This window comes from Somniosus microcephalus, chromosome 28 (assembly GCF_052327205.1).
Source record: "Somniosus microcephalus isolate GS21.2 chromosome 28, FLI_Smic_1.0, whole genome shotgun sequence".
Classification (NCBI taxonomy): Eukaryota; Metazoa; Chordata; class Chondrichthyes; order Squaliformes; family Somniosidae; genus Somniosus; species Somniosus microcephalus.
The window spans coordinates 13,214,753-13,228,839 of record NC_141014.1 but is presented as its reverse complement, the minus strand read 5'-3'; the positions used below and the strand labels follow the sequence as shown (position 1 = coordinate 13,228,839).

Sequence of the window (14,087 nt, the reverse complement as noted above, 5' to 3'; positions counted from 1 at the left end):
AAGCAGTGTCATAATGCATGTGAAATCCATCTTCGCCAGACATGGAATTCCCAGGATTGCCGTTAGTGACAATGGTCCGTGCTTCAACTGTAAGGAGTGGCAACAGTTTGCAGCACATTATGACTTTCAACACGTCACATCCAGTCCTTTGTATGCTCAGTCGAATGGTAAGGCAGAGAAAGGTATTTAAGTTCTCAAGCAGCTACTGAAGAAAGCGACAGAAAGCAAGTCTGATCCTTATCTCGCCCTGCTGAGCTACCGAGCCTCACCTTTAGACTCTGGTTCTTCACCTGCTGAACTCCTAATGGGTCACAAGTTGCGTACCACGCTACCCTGCTGTGCAAAAGAAAAGCAGAGTAAGGAACTGAGACAGAGACTTCAACTGTTAAAGCTGAAGCAGAAATCACACTATGAAAAGTCATTCAAAACTCTGAAACCATTGACAAGGGATGATGTTGTCAGGATTGAGGATCCAGATGCATGGAACAGGGAAGCTACAGTTCTTGAGGAAGTAGGACCAAGGTCATACACTGTTAGAACTGAGGAAGAACAGATTCTCAGGAGGAACCGCCGTTCCCTCCTAAAAACACAAGAGGCTATCGAAGAGCAAATCGATGACAATGCCACAACGGAATCTTGTCACTCACCACCAGAACAATCAAACATAAATACACATACAGGCTCTCATGAAAACACATCAGACTTACCTGTGCTGAGAAGATCCACACGTGAAGTAAAAAAGCCTGATGGACTTAATTTTTGAGTACAAAGAAAACTACATTGAAAATGCATTGACTGTTGAAGATGTTTATGTTGTTATTGATTGATATTGATTGATACTGATTTTGGTTAACCTCAAAGAAAGTGGGATGTAATGATCAGTGACCTGTCATTCTGGAATGGTACACTAGGTGGTGCTGTATGTATATAAGAGTGGGCTACCCATGATGCACTAGGCTACCCACAAGGCAGCAGTCAAGATGGAGGCCTCTACAGATACTGTGCCTAGTCCACATGTGCTCAATAAAGTGTCTAGCAAAAGCTAGCTGTTCTTAATAAAAAGGACTAGTTATTAATGAACATAACATATAGCACCTTTAACCTAGTAAAATATCCCAAGGTGCTTCACAGGAGCCATTATCAAACAAAATTTGACACCGAGCCACATAAGGAGAGATTAGGTCAGGTGCCCTAAACCTTGGTCAAAGAGGTAGGTTTGGAGGAACATTTAAAGGAGGAGAGAGATGTAGCGAGTTGGAGATGTTTAGGGAGATACCGTGCCCAGTGTCCATTCCGCGACCCGGCCTGGTCTTTGCTTTCATCAGTGAGCCCTGGAACTTTGCTCAAATTTGATTCCCAATTCCTGGCCTTCTCTGCCATCAATACTACACTGCTCCACTGGACTACTCAGATCTTCTATTCACTTGCTTAAGTTTGAAGGTAACTTTGTCTAGTTTACAGCCCATCCCCCATCGCTGCTGTGTCTGTGACTGTCCCACTGGTTTATTTTGCGGCTGTCTGGGTTCCTGGTCAGAAATTCACTCTCCTGGGCCGACGTCCATTTCTGGATCTTATGGTGGCCTCCAACTTCACCAGTGCTTTCTGCCACACAACACTTCTCCACATTTCCACAGAAATACCTCCAGCATACCTCTCGGTTACTCTGCCCTCCCAAATCCCTTCAGAATGTCTATCAACTTGCGAACACTGCCCTGACCATCTACGAGTTTATTCTGGATGGCTGCATTGAAATTCTGGGCCTTGACGGCTATATCATCGTGCCAATCTTTAAAAAAACATCACCCCAGATGGGACTCGAACCCACAATCCCTGACTTAGAAGGCCAGTGCCTTATCCATTAGGCCACTGGGGTTACACAGAAAGTGATGAAAATCATGAGACTTAAGGGTCAGTTTGTGACCGCCAAATCATTATTTACAGGGCAAATTATTCTCACAGCACACAGAAAATCTTTGATTAGGATTTAAAATGCACATTGTTGGGTGGCTAATGAATCGATTCACCCCATTCTCCCCATGTGGCCCGAATACTACGGTAGGTAATCAATCGAACCCGAACTGTACAGCCAGAGTAATGTTTGTACAGGACACAATTTCAAACTTTGCAAATGACACAAAACTTGGAAGTGCAGTGAACAGTCAGGAGGATAGTGATAGACTTCAAGAGGACATAGACAGGCTGGTGGAATGGGCGGCCACGTGACAAATGAAATTTAACGCAGAAAACTGATACATTTTGGTAGAAGGAATGAAGAGAGGGAATATAAACTAAAGGGTACAATTCTAAAGTGGGTGCATGAACAGACAGAACTAGGGGTGTATGTACACAACTGATTGAAGGTGGCAGGGCAGGTTGAGAAAGCAGTTAAAAAAGCTTACGGGATCCTGGGCTTCATGAATAGAGTTGTAGAGTCATCGAGTCATAACGGCACAGATGGAGGCCATTCAGCCCATCCAGTCCGTGCCAGCTCTCTTTAGAGCAATCCAGTCAGTCCCATTCCCCCGCTTTATTCCCATAGCCCTGCAAGTTTATTTCCCTCAAGTGCCTATCCAGCCTCCACTTGAAAACATTGAGTGTCTCCACTTCCGCCACTTCCGTCGGCAGCGAGTTCCAGGTCATCACCATTCACTGTGTAAATAAGTTTTTTTCTCACAACCCCCCTGTATCTCTTGCCCAATTCCTTAAATCTGTGTCCCCTAGTCCTTGTGCCATCAACTAGTGGGAAGAGCCTTTCCCCGTCTAGCCTATCCAAACCCGTCATAATCTTGAACACCTCTATCAAATCACCCCTCAACCTCCTTTGCTCTAACGAAAACAAATCTAGCTTCTCCAACCTGTCCTTATAGCTAAGATCCCCCATCCACGGAACCATTCTGGTAAATCTCCTCTGCACAACGGCCTTCACATCCTTCCTAAATTGTGGTGACCAGAACTGGATGCAATACTCCAGTTGTGGTCCAACCAGCGCTTTATAAAGGTTCAGCATAACTTCTCTACTTTTGTACTCAAAACCTAAAGCCTCTATTTATGAAGCCCAAGATCCCATATGCTTTGTTAACCACTCTCTCAATATGTCCTGCCACCGAGGTATAGAGTAGAAAATCGTGGAAATTATGATGAACCTGTATAAAACACTGGTTCGACCCCAACTGGAGTATTGTGTCCAATTATGAGCACCGCACTTTAGGAAGGATGTGAAGGCCTTAGAGAGAGTGCAGAAAAGATTTACGAGAATGATTCCAGGGATGATGGACTTTAGTTACGTGGATAGACTGGAGAAGCTGGGGTTGTTCTCCTTAGAGCAGAGAAGATTGAGAGAAGATTTGATAGAGGTGTTCAAAATCATGAGGGGTCTGGACAGAGTAGATAGAGAGATACTGTTCCTATTGGTGGAAGGGTCGAGAACCAGAGGACAGAGATTTAAGATGATTGGTGGAACAATCAAAGGCGACGTGTGGAATAACTTGTTCACTCAGCGAGTGGTTAGGATCTGGAATGCACTGCCTGGAAGGCTGGTGGAGGCAGATTCAATCATGGCTTTCAAAGGGGAATTGGATAAGTACCTGCAGGAAAAACATTTGCAGGGCTACGGGGAAGGGGCAGGGACAGTGGGACTAGCTGAAGTGGTATTGCAGAGAGCCGGCACGGGCTCGATGGGCCGAATGGCCTCCTTCTGTGCTGTAACCATTCTATGATAAGCTTTTGGTCACCTGTCCTAGTATCTCCTTATGTGGCTCAGTGTCAAATTCTGTTTGATAATCGCTCCTGTGAGCCCCTTGGGACGTTTTACTACTTTACAGACGCTATATAAATGCAAGTTGTTGCTGTAGATGGCTCTGGCACGGCACGTGAGCAGCGGCAGATATGATGGGCGAAAATAGCTTCCCTCTATGCTTTACTTTCCAGGATTTGGGAAATGTGAGGAATTTCAGAGCGGTCAATTGTCCTCAGGTGGGGTGCTGTTTGTATTCTGCCCCAGTGGCCTAATGGATAAGGCACTGGCCTCCTAAGCCAGGGATTGTGTGTTTGAGTCTCATCTGGGGTGATGTGTTTTTAATGATTGACACTATGGCGGGTTAGACGGGGCAAGTGGTGGAAAGTACAGCCAGGCGGGGAGGCTGCATTAATCGTAACTTGTGAGCCAAGTTTCCGTCAAGGCCATGGTGTCAATGCAATCATCCGCAATAAGCCCAAGGGTGGTAAGGGCCTTGTGGACAAGTGGATCAACATTTCGAGAAAGTGGGAGCAGGGATTTGGGACGGCTGAGTGACCAAGAGGTTTGCTGGAGGTATTTCTGTGGAAATTGCCAGGGCTGACTGATGTAAACAAAGAGGTGGATGGTCAGTGGGCCCAGGTAACTTTAAACTTGTAGCTTGGGCTAGAATGCAACCACACAGGATCGTACCTATCAGCCAAGTTCCCAGACTCCTCCATCACCATCCCTGGGTATGTCCCGTCCCACAAGCAGGACAGACCCAGCAGAGGTGGCGGCCCAGTGGTACACAGACAGGAGGGAGTGGCCCTGGGAGTCCTCAACGCTGACTCCTGTCTCCATGAACTCTCATACCATCAGGTGGACTTCAATGTCCATCATCAGAAGAACATAAGAAGCAGGAGCAGGAGTCGACCATACAGCCCTTCGAGCCTGCTCTGCCATTCAATAAGATCATGGCTGATCTTCGACCTCAACTCCACTTTCCCACCCGACCCCATATCCCTTGTTCCCCCTAGAGTCCAAATATCTATCGATCTCAGCCTTGAATATACTCCACGACTCAGCATCCACAGCCCTTTGGGGTGGAGAATTCCAAACATTCACAACCCTCTGAGTAAAGAAATTCCTCCTCATCTCAGTCTTAAATGCACGACCCCTTATCCTGAGATTGTGACCCCTGGTTCTAGACTCTCCAGCCAGGGGAATCAACCTCTCAGCATCTACCCTGTCAATCCCACTCAGAATCTTATATGTTTCAATGAGACCACCTCTCATTCTTCTAAACTCCAGAGAGTATAGGCCCATTCTACACAATCTCTCATCATAGGACAGCCCTCTCATCCCAGGAATCAATCTAGTGAACCTTCGTTGCACCGCCTCTAAGGCAAGTATATCCTTCCTCAGATAAGGAGACCAGAACTGTGCCCAGTACTCCAGGTGTGGTCTCACCAAAGCCCTGTACAATTGTAGTAAGACTTCCTTACTCTTGTGCTCCAACACCCTTGCAATAAAGGCCAACATGCCATTTCCCTTCCTAATTGCTTGCTGTACCTGCATGCCAACTCTCTGCGTTTCCTGTACGAGGACACCTAAATCTCTCTGAACACCAACATTTAATAGTTTCTTACCATTTAAAAAATATTCTGTTTTTCTATTCTTCCGAACAAAGTCAATAACCTCACCTTTCCTCACATTATTCTCTATCTCCCTCCTTATTGCCCACTCACTTAATCTGTCTAGATCACTTTGCAGGCTCTTTGTGTCCTCCTCACAGCTTACTTTTCCACCTAGCTTTGTATCGTCAGCAAATCGGGAGTTCATCAACCATCCCCGGGCCGTTGCCGGAATGAGAGGCCATAAACCCAGCTTGGGAGAAGAAACAAATATATAAAGTTCACAAGCGAAGATTCACTACTGGGTGACAAAGCTTGTGAGGACTTAGAACTGGTCAAAAGAGTCTACCGTATAAACTGTGCCATAAGCAGACCAGATGACTCAGGTGATGAAGCAGAGAGCCCATCAAGGATGCAAAGGCCAAAGGGTATCCATGTCTTCAAAAAGCCTAGTTTCTCCAAGAAGAAAGAAAAAGACTTTAAGGTCAAAGAGAAGCCAAAGGAAGAAAAGCACAAAGAGGAAAAACACAAGGAGAAAAAGTCCAAAGATATAACCGTAGCAGATGTTGTTAAGCAGTGGAAAGAGAAAAAGAAAGCGAAGAAGCCTGCACCAGAGCAGGAAGCAGTTCCGGTGGATATTCCTTCTTCCCTCAGGCCAATCTTTGGTGTTCCATTAGCCGAGGCTGCTGAGAGGACTATGCTGTATGATGGGATCCAGCTGCCAGCAGTTTTTCGAGAGTGCATTGACTACATTGAGAGTCATGGCATGAAAAGTGAAGGAAACAATGAAACCCTCTCCAAGCAAAGATCGCAAGGAGACCTCGATCTATACAAGAGCAGATTGATGACAATGCCGCAACTGCATCTTGTCATTCACCGCCAGAACAATCTCATGAAGACACATCAGACTTACCCGTGTTGAGAAGATCCACACGTGAAGTAAAAGAGCCTGATAGACTTAATCTTTGAGTACAATGTAAAGCTTTGAAAATGTGTTGACTGTTTTGAAAATGTTTATGTTTATAGAGCACTAACAAAAGTGTTACTGATACTATCTTTATTGTTTTCTTGAAAGTTGATTGATATTGATTTGTTAAACCTCAAAGAAAGGAGGATGTAGTGATCAATAACATGTCATTCTGTGGTGGACACTAGGTGGAGCAGTAGAGCTGATATATAGCTGTATGTATAAGACTACACTACCCAGCTATATATTATATTAAGGCTACATTACCCATGAGGCTAGGCTACCCACAAGGCAGCAGTCAAGATGGAAGCCTCTACAAGATGCTGTACAAGTCCACATGTGCTCAATAAAAGTAGCTAGCAAAAGCTAGCTGTGTACATAATAAGAATGTCTATTTATTAATGAACATAAGAAAGAGGACATAGACAGGCTGGTGGAATGGGCGGGCACATGGCAGATGAAATTTAACGCAGAAAAGAGCGAACTGATACATTTTGTTCGACGGAATGAGGAGAGGAAATATAAACTAAAAGGGTACAATCCTAAAGGGGGTGCATGAACAGAGAGACCTGGGGGTATATGTGCACAAATCATTGAAGTTGGCAGGGCAGGTTGAGAAAGCAGTTAAAAAAGCTTACGGGGTCCTGGGCTTCATGAACAGAGTCGTAGAGTCAGAGTCATAATGGCAGAGATGGGCTCACTGATGAAACCAAAGTGCGGGCAGGGTCGGGGAATGAACAGTGGGCACGGTATCTCCCTAAACATCTCCGCCTCGCTACCTCTCTCACAGATACATAGATACGTAGAAGATAGGAGCAGGAGTAGGCCATTCGACCCCTCGAGCCTGCTCCACCATTCAATGAGATCATGACTGATCTTCGACCTCAACTCCACTTTCCCACCCGACCCCATATCCCTTGTTCCTCCTAGAGTCCAAATATCTATCGATCTCAGCCTTGAATATACTCCACGACTCAGCATCCACAGCCCTTTGGGGTGGAGAATTCCAAAGATTCACAATCCTCTGAGTGAAGAAATTCCTCCTCATCTCAGTCTTAAATGGCCAACCCCTTATCCTGAGACTGTGACCCCTAGTTCTAGACTCTCCAGCCAGGGGAAACAACCTCTCAGCATCTACCCTGTCAATTCCCCTCAGAATCTTGTATGTTTCAATGAGACCACCTCTCATTCTTCTAAACTCCAGAGAGTATCGGCCCATTCTACACAATCTCTATCATAGGACAGCCCTCTCATCCCAGGAATCAATCTAGTGAACCTTCGTTGCACCGCCTCTAAGGCATGTATGTCCTTTCTCAGATAAGGAGACCAGAACTGTGCCCAGTACTCCAGGTGTGGTCTCACCAAAGCCCTGTACAATTGTAGTAAGACTTCCTTACTCTTATACTCCAACCCCCTTGCAATAAAGGCCAGCATGCCATTTCCCTTCCTAATTGCTTGCTGTACCTGCATGCTAACTCTCTGTGTTTCCTGTACGAGGACACCTAAATCTCTCTGAACACCAACATTTAATAGTTTCTCACCATTTAAAAAATATTCTGCTTTTCTATTCTTCCTAACAAAGTGAATAACCTCACCTTTCCTCACATTATTCTCTATCTCCCTCCTTATTGCCCACTCACTTAACCTGTCTAGATCCCTTTGCAGGCTCTTTGTGTCCTCCTCACAGCTTACTTTTCCACCTAGCTTTGTATCATCAGCAAATCTGGATACATTGTACTCGGTCCCTTCATCTAAGTCATTAATATAGATTGTAAATAGCTGAGGCCCAAGCACCCCACTAGTTACAGCCTGCCAACCGGAAAATGACCCGTTTATCCCTACCCGCTGTTTTCTGTCTGTTAGCCACTCCTCTATCCATGCTAATATATTACCCCAACCCCAGGATACCTTATCTTGCGTAGTGTTGTGGTTGTTGGAGGTCAATCACCTCAGCCCCTGGACATCGCTGCAGGAGTTCCTCGGGGCAGCGGCTCACCACCACCTTCTCAAGGGCAATTAGGGATGGGCAATAAATGCTGGCCTTGCCAACGACGCCCACATCCCAGGAACAAATAAAAATAAAACCTTTCACATGGCACCTTATTGAATGCCTTTTGGAAAACCAAATATACGACATCCACTGGTTCCCATTTATCTATCCTGCTAGTTACATCCTCAAAATACTGCAATAAATTTGTTAAACACAATTTCCCTTTCACAAAAACCTAATCATATAATTTTCTGAGTGCATTGTTACCACTCCCTTAATAATGGATTCCAACATTTTCCCGATGACTGATGTCAGGCTAACTGGCCTGTCTTCTCTCTCCCTCCTTATTGTGGATGATTGCATTGACCTTACGGCCTTGATGGAATCTTGGCTACAGGTGATAATACAATCCTCCTTAATGTAGCCTCCCCGCCTGGCAGCACCTTCCACCACTTGCCCCGCCTAAGCTGCTGTTGTGTCAATCATTAAAAACACATCACACCAGATGGGACTCGAACCCACAATCCCTGGCTTAAAAGGCCAGTGCCTTATCCATTAGGCCACTGGGGCTGAATGCACAATGTAATCTGCCTGAGGACAATTGACCGCTCAGAAATGTGACATCTGCCTCAGATTCAGAGTGTTCGAATGTTAAGCACAGATGGGAGCTATTTTCACCCATCATTTCTGTCACTTCTCGCACCATACCAGAGCCATCTACAACAACTTGCATTTATATAGCGCCTTTAACCTAGTAAAATGTCCCAAGGCGCTTCACAGGAGCCATTATCAAACGAAACTTGACACCGAGCCACATAAGGAGATATTAGGACATGAGCCCTGAACCTTGGTCAAAGAGGTAGGTTTTAAGGAACATTTAAAGGAGGAGAGAGAGGCAGCAAGGCGGAGATGTTTAGGGAGATACCGTGCCCACTGTCCATTCCCCGACCCTGCCCGCTCTTTGTTTTCATCAGTGAGCCCTGGAACTTTGCTCAAATTTGATTCCCAATTCCTGGCCTTCCCTACTACACTACTCCACTGGGCTCCACTGGAATACACTGTAAGACTCAGCTGCTGTGACTCTGATCTTCTATTCAGTTGCTGCAGTTTGAAGGTAATTTGTCCAGTTTACAGCCCATCCCCCATCGCTGCTGTGACCTGCTGAGTCTGTGACTGTCCCACTGGTTTATTTTGCTGCTGTCTGGGTCCTGGCCAGAAATTCCCACTCCTGGGCCGACGTCCATTTCTCGGCCGTTTCCAGATCTTATGGTGGCCTCCAACCTCACCAATGCTTTCTGCCCCACGGCAATTCTACAGCATTTCCACGGAAATACCTCCAGCTCTCCCAAATCCACTCCCGTTAGAATGCCCATCAACTTCTGAACACGGCCCTGACCATCTACGAGTTTATTCTGGATGGTTGTATTGACGTTCTGGGCCTTGACGGCGATACCGTAGTACCAATCTTTAAAAATACATCACCCCAGATGGGACTTGAACCCACAATCCCTGGCTTAGGAGGCCAGTGCCTTATCCATTAGGCCACTGGGGCTGTATGAAAAATGATGAAAATCATGACTCTTAAGGGTCAGTTTGTGACCGCCAAATCATTATTTACATCGCAAATTATTCTCACCGCAGACTGAAAGTCTTTGATTAGGATTGAAAATGCACATTGTTGGGAGGCTAATGAATCGATTCACCCCATTCTCCCCATGTGGCCCGAACACTATGGTAGGTAATCAATCAAACCCAAACTGCACAGCCAGAGTAAAGTTTGTATGGTACACAATTTCAAAATTTGCAGCTGACACAAAACTTGGAAGTGCAGTGAACAGTGAGGAGGATAGTGTTAGACTTCCAGAGGTCATAGACAGGCTGGTGGAATGGGCGGACACATGGCAGATGAAATTTAACGCAGAAAAGAGCGAACTGATACATTTTGTTCGAAGGAATGAGGAGAGGAAATATAAACTAAAGGGTACAATTCTAACGGGGGTTCATGAAGAGAGAGACCTGGGGGTATATGTGCACAAATCATTGAAGTTGGCAGAGCAGGTTGAGAAAGCAGTTAAAAAAGCTTACGGGATCCTGGGCTTCATGAATAGCGTCATAGAGTCATCGAGTCATAACGGCAGAGATGGAGGCCATTCGGCCCATCGAGTCAATGCCAGCTCTCTTTAGAGCAATCCAGTCAGTCCCATTGCTCCGCTCTATTCCCATAGCCCTGCAAGTTTATTTCCCTCAAGTACCTATAGCACCGTTAACATAGTAAAATGTCCCAAGGTGCTTCACAGGAGCGATTATCAAACAGAATTTGACACCGAGCCACATAAGGAGATATTAGGACAGGAGTCCTCAACCTTGGTCAAAGAGGTAGGTTTTAAGGAACATTTAAAGGAGGGGAGAGAGGCAGCGAGGCGGAGATGTTTAGGGAGATACCGTGCCCACTGCCCATTCCCCAACCCTGCCCGCTCTTTGTTTTCATCAGTGAGCCCTGGAACTTTGCTCAAATTTGATTCCCAATTCCTGGCCTTCTCTGCCATCAATACTAGGAAACTCCACTGGAATACACTGTAAGACTCAGCTGCTGTGACTCTGATCTTCTATTCAGTTGCTGCAGTTTGAAGGTAACTTTGTCCAGTTTACAGCCCATCCCCCATCGCTGCTGTTACCTGCTGAGTCTGTGACTCTCCCACTGGTTTATTTTGCTGCTGTCTGGGTCCTGGCCAGAAATTCACTCTCCTGGGCCGACGTCCATTTCTGCACCCTTTCTGGGTCTTGTGGTGGCCTCCAACTTCACCAGTGCTTTCTGCCCCATGGCAATTCTCCACATTTCCACAGTAATAGCTCCAGCGTATCTCTGGGTTACTCTGCCCTCCCAAATCCTCACTCACTTTAGAACGCCCATCAACTTGTAAACAAGGCCCTCTACCATCTATGAGCTTATTCTGGACAATTGCACTGATATTATGGCCGTGACCGAAACTTGGCTGACAGGTGCCAATGAATGGAGCCTCCCCCTGCCTGGCTGCACCTATCAATCTTTAAAAACACATCACCCCAGATGGGACTCAAACTCACAATCCCTGGCATAAGAGGCCAGTGCCTTATCCATTAGGCCACTGGGGCTGCAATTAACTTGCTGAAAATCGTGAGACTTAAGGGCCATTTTGTGATGTCTAAATCATTATTTAGAATCATAGAAATTTACAGCAAGGAAGGAGGCCATTTTGGCCCATCGTGTCCGCGCCGGCCAACAAAGAGCTATCCAGCCTAATCCCACTTTCCAGCTCTTGGTCCGTAGCCCTGTAGGTTACGGCACTTCAAGTGTACATCCAAGTACTTTTTAAATGTGATGAGTGTTTCTGCCTCTACCACCCTTTCAGACAGTGAGTTCCAGACCCCACCACCCTCTGGGTGAAGAAATTTCCCCTCAGATCTCCTCTAATCCCCTCTACCAATTACTTTAAATCTATGACCCCTGGTTATTGACCTCTCTGCTAAGGAAAATAGATCCTTCCTATCCACGCTATCTAGGCCCCTCATAATTTTATACACCTCAATTAAATCTCCCCTCAGCCTCCTCTGTTCCAAAGGAAACAACCCCAGCCGATCCAATCTTTCCTCACAGCTAAAATTCTCCAGTCGTGGCATTTACATTTACCTGGCAAACTATTCCCAACGCAGACAGAAAATCTTTGATTAGGATTTAAAATGCACATTGTTGGGTGGGGACTGAATCGATTCACCCCATTCTCCCCATGTGGCCCGAACAGCACAGTAGATAATCAATCAAACCCAAACTGTGCACAGCCAGAGTAAAGTTTGAGGTAAGGTACAAAGAACAAATGGATCAATGCTAATTTGTGTATCAGTACAAATAAATATTCATTTCAGGGAATGACAGTGTCATGACTTCCGGATTTAGACCGGGATCACGTTCCTCCCCCATCCCCACTCTGCTCTCCGTGCTCTTTACCCCCCTCCGAGTTCCTGACCTTCTCTCCCCCCGTTAGATCCTCTCCCCTTCCGATCTCCCTCTCTCCCCCCTCCAATCTCCTCACTCCCCCCTCCGATCTCCTCCCCACTTCTCCCTCCGATCTCCTCTCTCTCCCCCACCAGTCTCCTCTCTCTGACTCCCCCTGCTCTCTCTCCCTTTCCACTCTATCCCCATCCGATCTCCTCTCTCTCTCTCTCCTCCCTTCTCTCTCTCTCTTCTCCTCTCTCTCTCCGATCTCCTCTCTCTCTCTTCTCCTCTCTCTCTCCGATCTCCTCTCTCTCCAGTCTCCTCTCTCTCACTCCCTCTCCTCTCTCTCCCCTCTCTTTCCTCATCCGAACTCCTCCCTCTGTCTCCTCCCTTCTCTCTCTCTCTACTCCAATCTCCTCTCTCTCTTCTCCCTTCGATCCTCTCTCAATTCGCCACTCCACCCCCTCTCTCTCCCCCCCGTCGATTCTCCCTCTCCCCTTTCGAACCTCGATCTTCCCCGCCCCCCTCTTCCCCGGCCACCAGCGGCTCCCCTGAGTGATCTTCTCCGCACGGAGCCGAGGAACGCCGGGCCCACAGTGCAGGCCACAACCATTGGGTGCTGCACAGGTGAGGCTCCAGGATACAGCGCGCCTGCGCAGATGTGGATCGGGCGCGCCTGCACGGCTCCGGTATACTGCGCATGTGCAAAGGTGTTCGTGCAAATAATCACAGCGGGTAATGTGGAGAATTGTTGTGGGGCAGAAAGCACTGGTGAAGTTGGAGTCCACCATAAGATCCGGAAACGGTGGAGAAATGTATGTCGGCCCAGGAGAGGGAATTACTGGTTAGGACCCAGACAGCAGCAAAATAAACCAGTGGGGTATAATAAACTGCAAGGACCCGCACATCCATTGGCAGTATAGGCGCACCAACGTCAGTGTTCTTGCTCAGGCCAACATCCCCAGCATCGAAGCTCTGACCACGCTCGATCAGCCTTGATGGACGGGCCACATTGTCCGCATGCCCGATACGAGACTTCCAAAACAAATGCTCTACTCGGAGCTCCGGCACGACAAGAGAGCCCCAGGTGGGCAGAGGAAACGCTTCAAGGACACCCGTAAAGCCTCCTTGAATAAGTGTAACATCCCCACCGACACCTGGGAATCCCTGGCCCAAGACCGCACAAAGTGGAGGAGAAGCATCCGGGAAGGCGCCGAACACCTCGAGTCTCGTCGCCGGGAGCAAGCGGAAGTGAAACACAGGCAGCACAAGGAGCGCACGTCAACCCAAGCACCCCACCCACCCGCCCCTTCAACCACTGTCTGCCCCACCTGTGACAGAGTGTGTAGGTCCCGCATTGGACTCATCAGTCACCTGAGAACTCATTTTTAATGTGGAAGCAAATCATCCTCGGTTTCGAGGGGCTGCCTAAGAAGAAGGAAACCAGTGGGACAGTCACAGAATCAGCAGGTAACAGCAGCGATGGGGAATGGGCTGTAAACTGGACAAAGTTACCCTCAAACTGCAGCAACTGAATAGAAGGTCAGAATCACAGCAGCTGAGTCTTACAGTGTATTCCAGTGGAGTCCAGTGGAGTAGTGTAGTATTGATGGCAGAGAAGGCCAGGAATTGGGAAGTCAAATTTGAGCAACGTTCCAGGGCTCACTGATGAAAACAAAGAGCGGGGAGTGTCGGGGAATGGACAGTGGGCACGGTATCTCCCGAAACATCTCCGCCTTGCTACCTCTCTCTCCTCCTTTAAATGTTCCTTAAAACCTACCTCTTTGACCAAGGTTTAGGGCACCTGTCCT

At 47.1% G+C, this 14,087-nt stretch overlaps 2 non-coding genes across 2 annotated transcripts; both read right to left on the bottom strand.

Annotated features, from left to right (window-relative positions):
• Positions 1-1,800: 1,800 nt before the first annotated feature.
• Positions 1,801-1,873, bottom strand: trnar-ucu (transfer RNA arginine (anticodon UCU)). The gene has a single exon. It is a non-coding gene; the product is annotated as a tRNA-Arg (tRNA).
• Positions 1,874-9,785: 7,912 nt separating this feature from the next.
• Positions 9,786-9,858, bottom strand: trnar-ccu (transfer RNA arginine (anticodon CCU)). The gene has a single exon. It is a non-coding gene; the product is annotated as a tRNA-Arg (tRNA).
• Between the last annotated feature and the right edge of the window lie 4,229 nt (positions 9,859-14,087).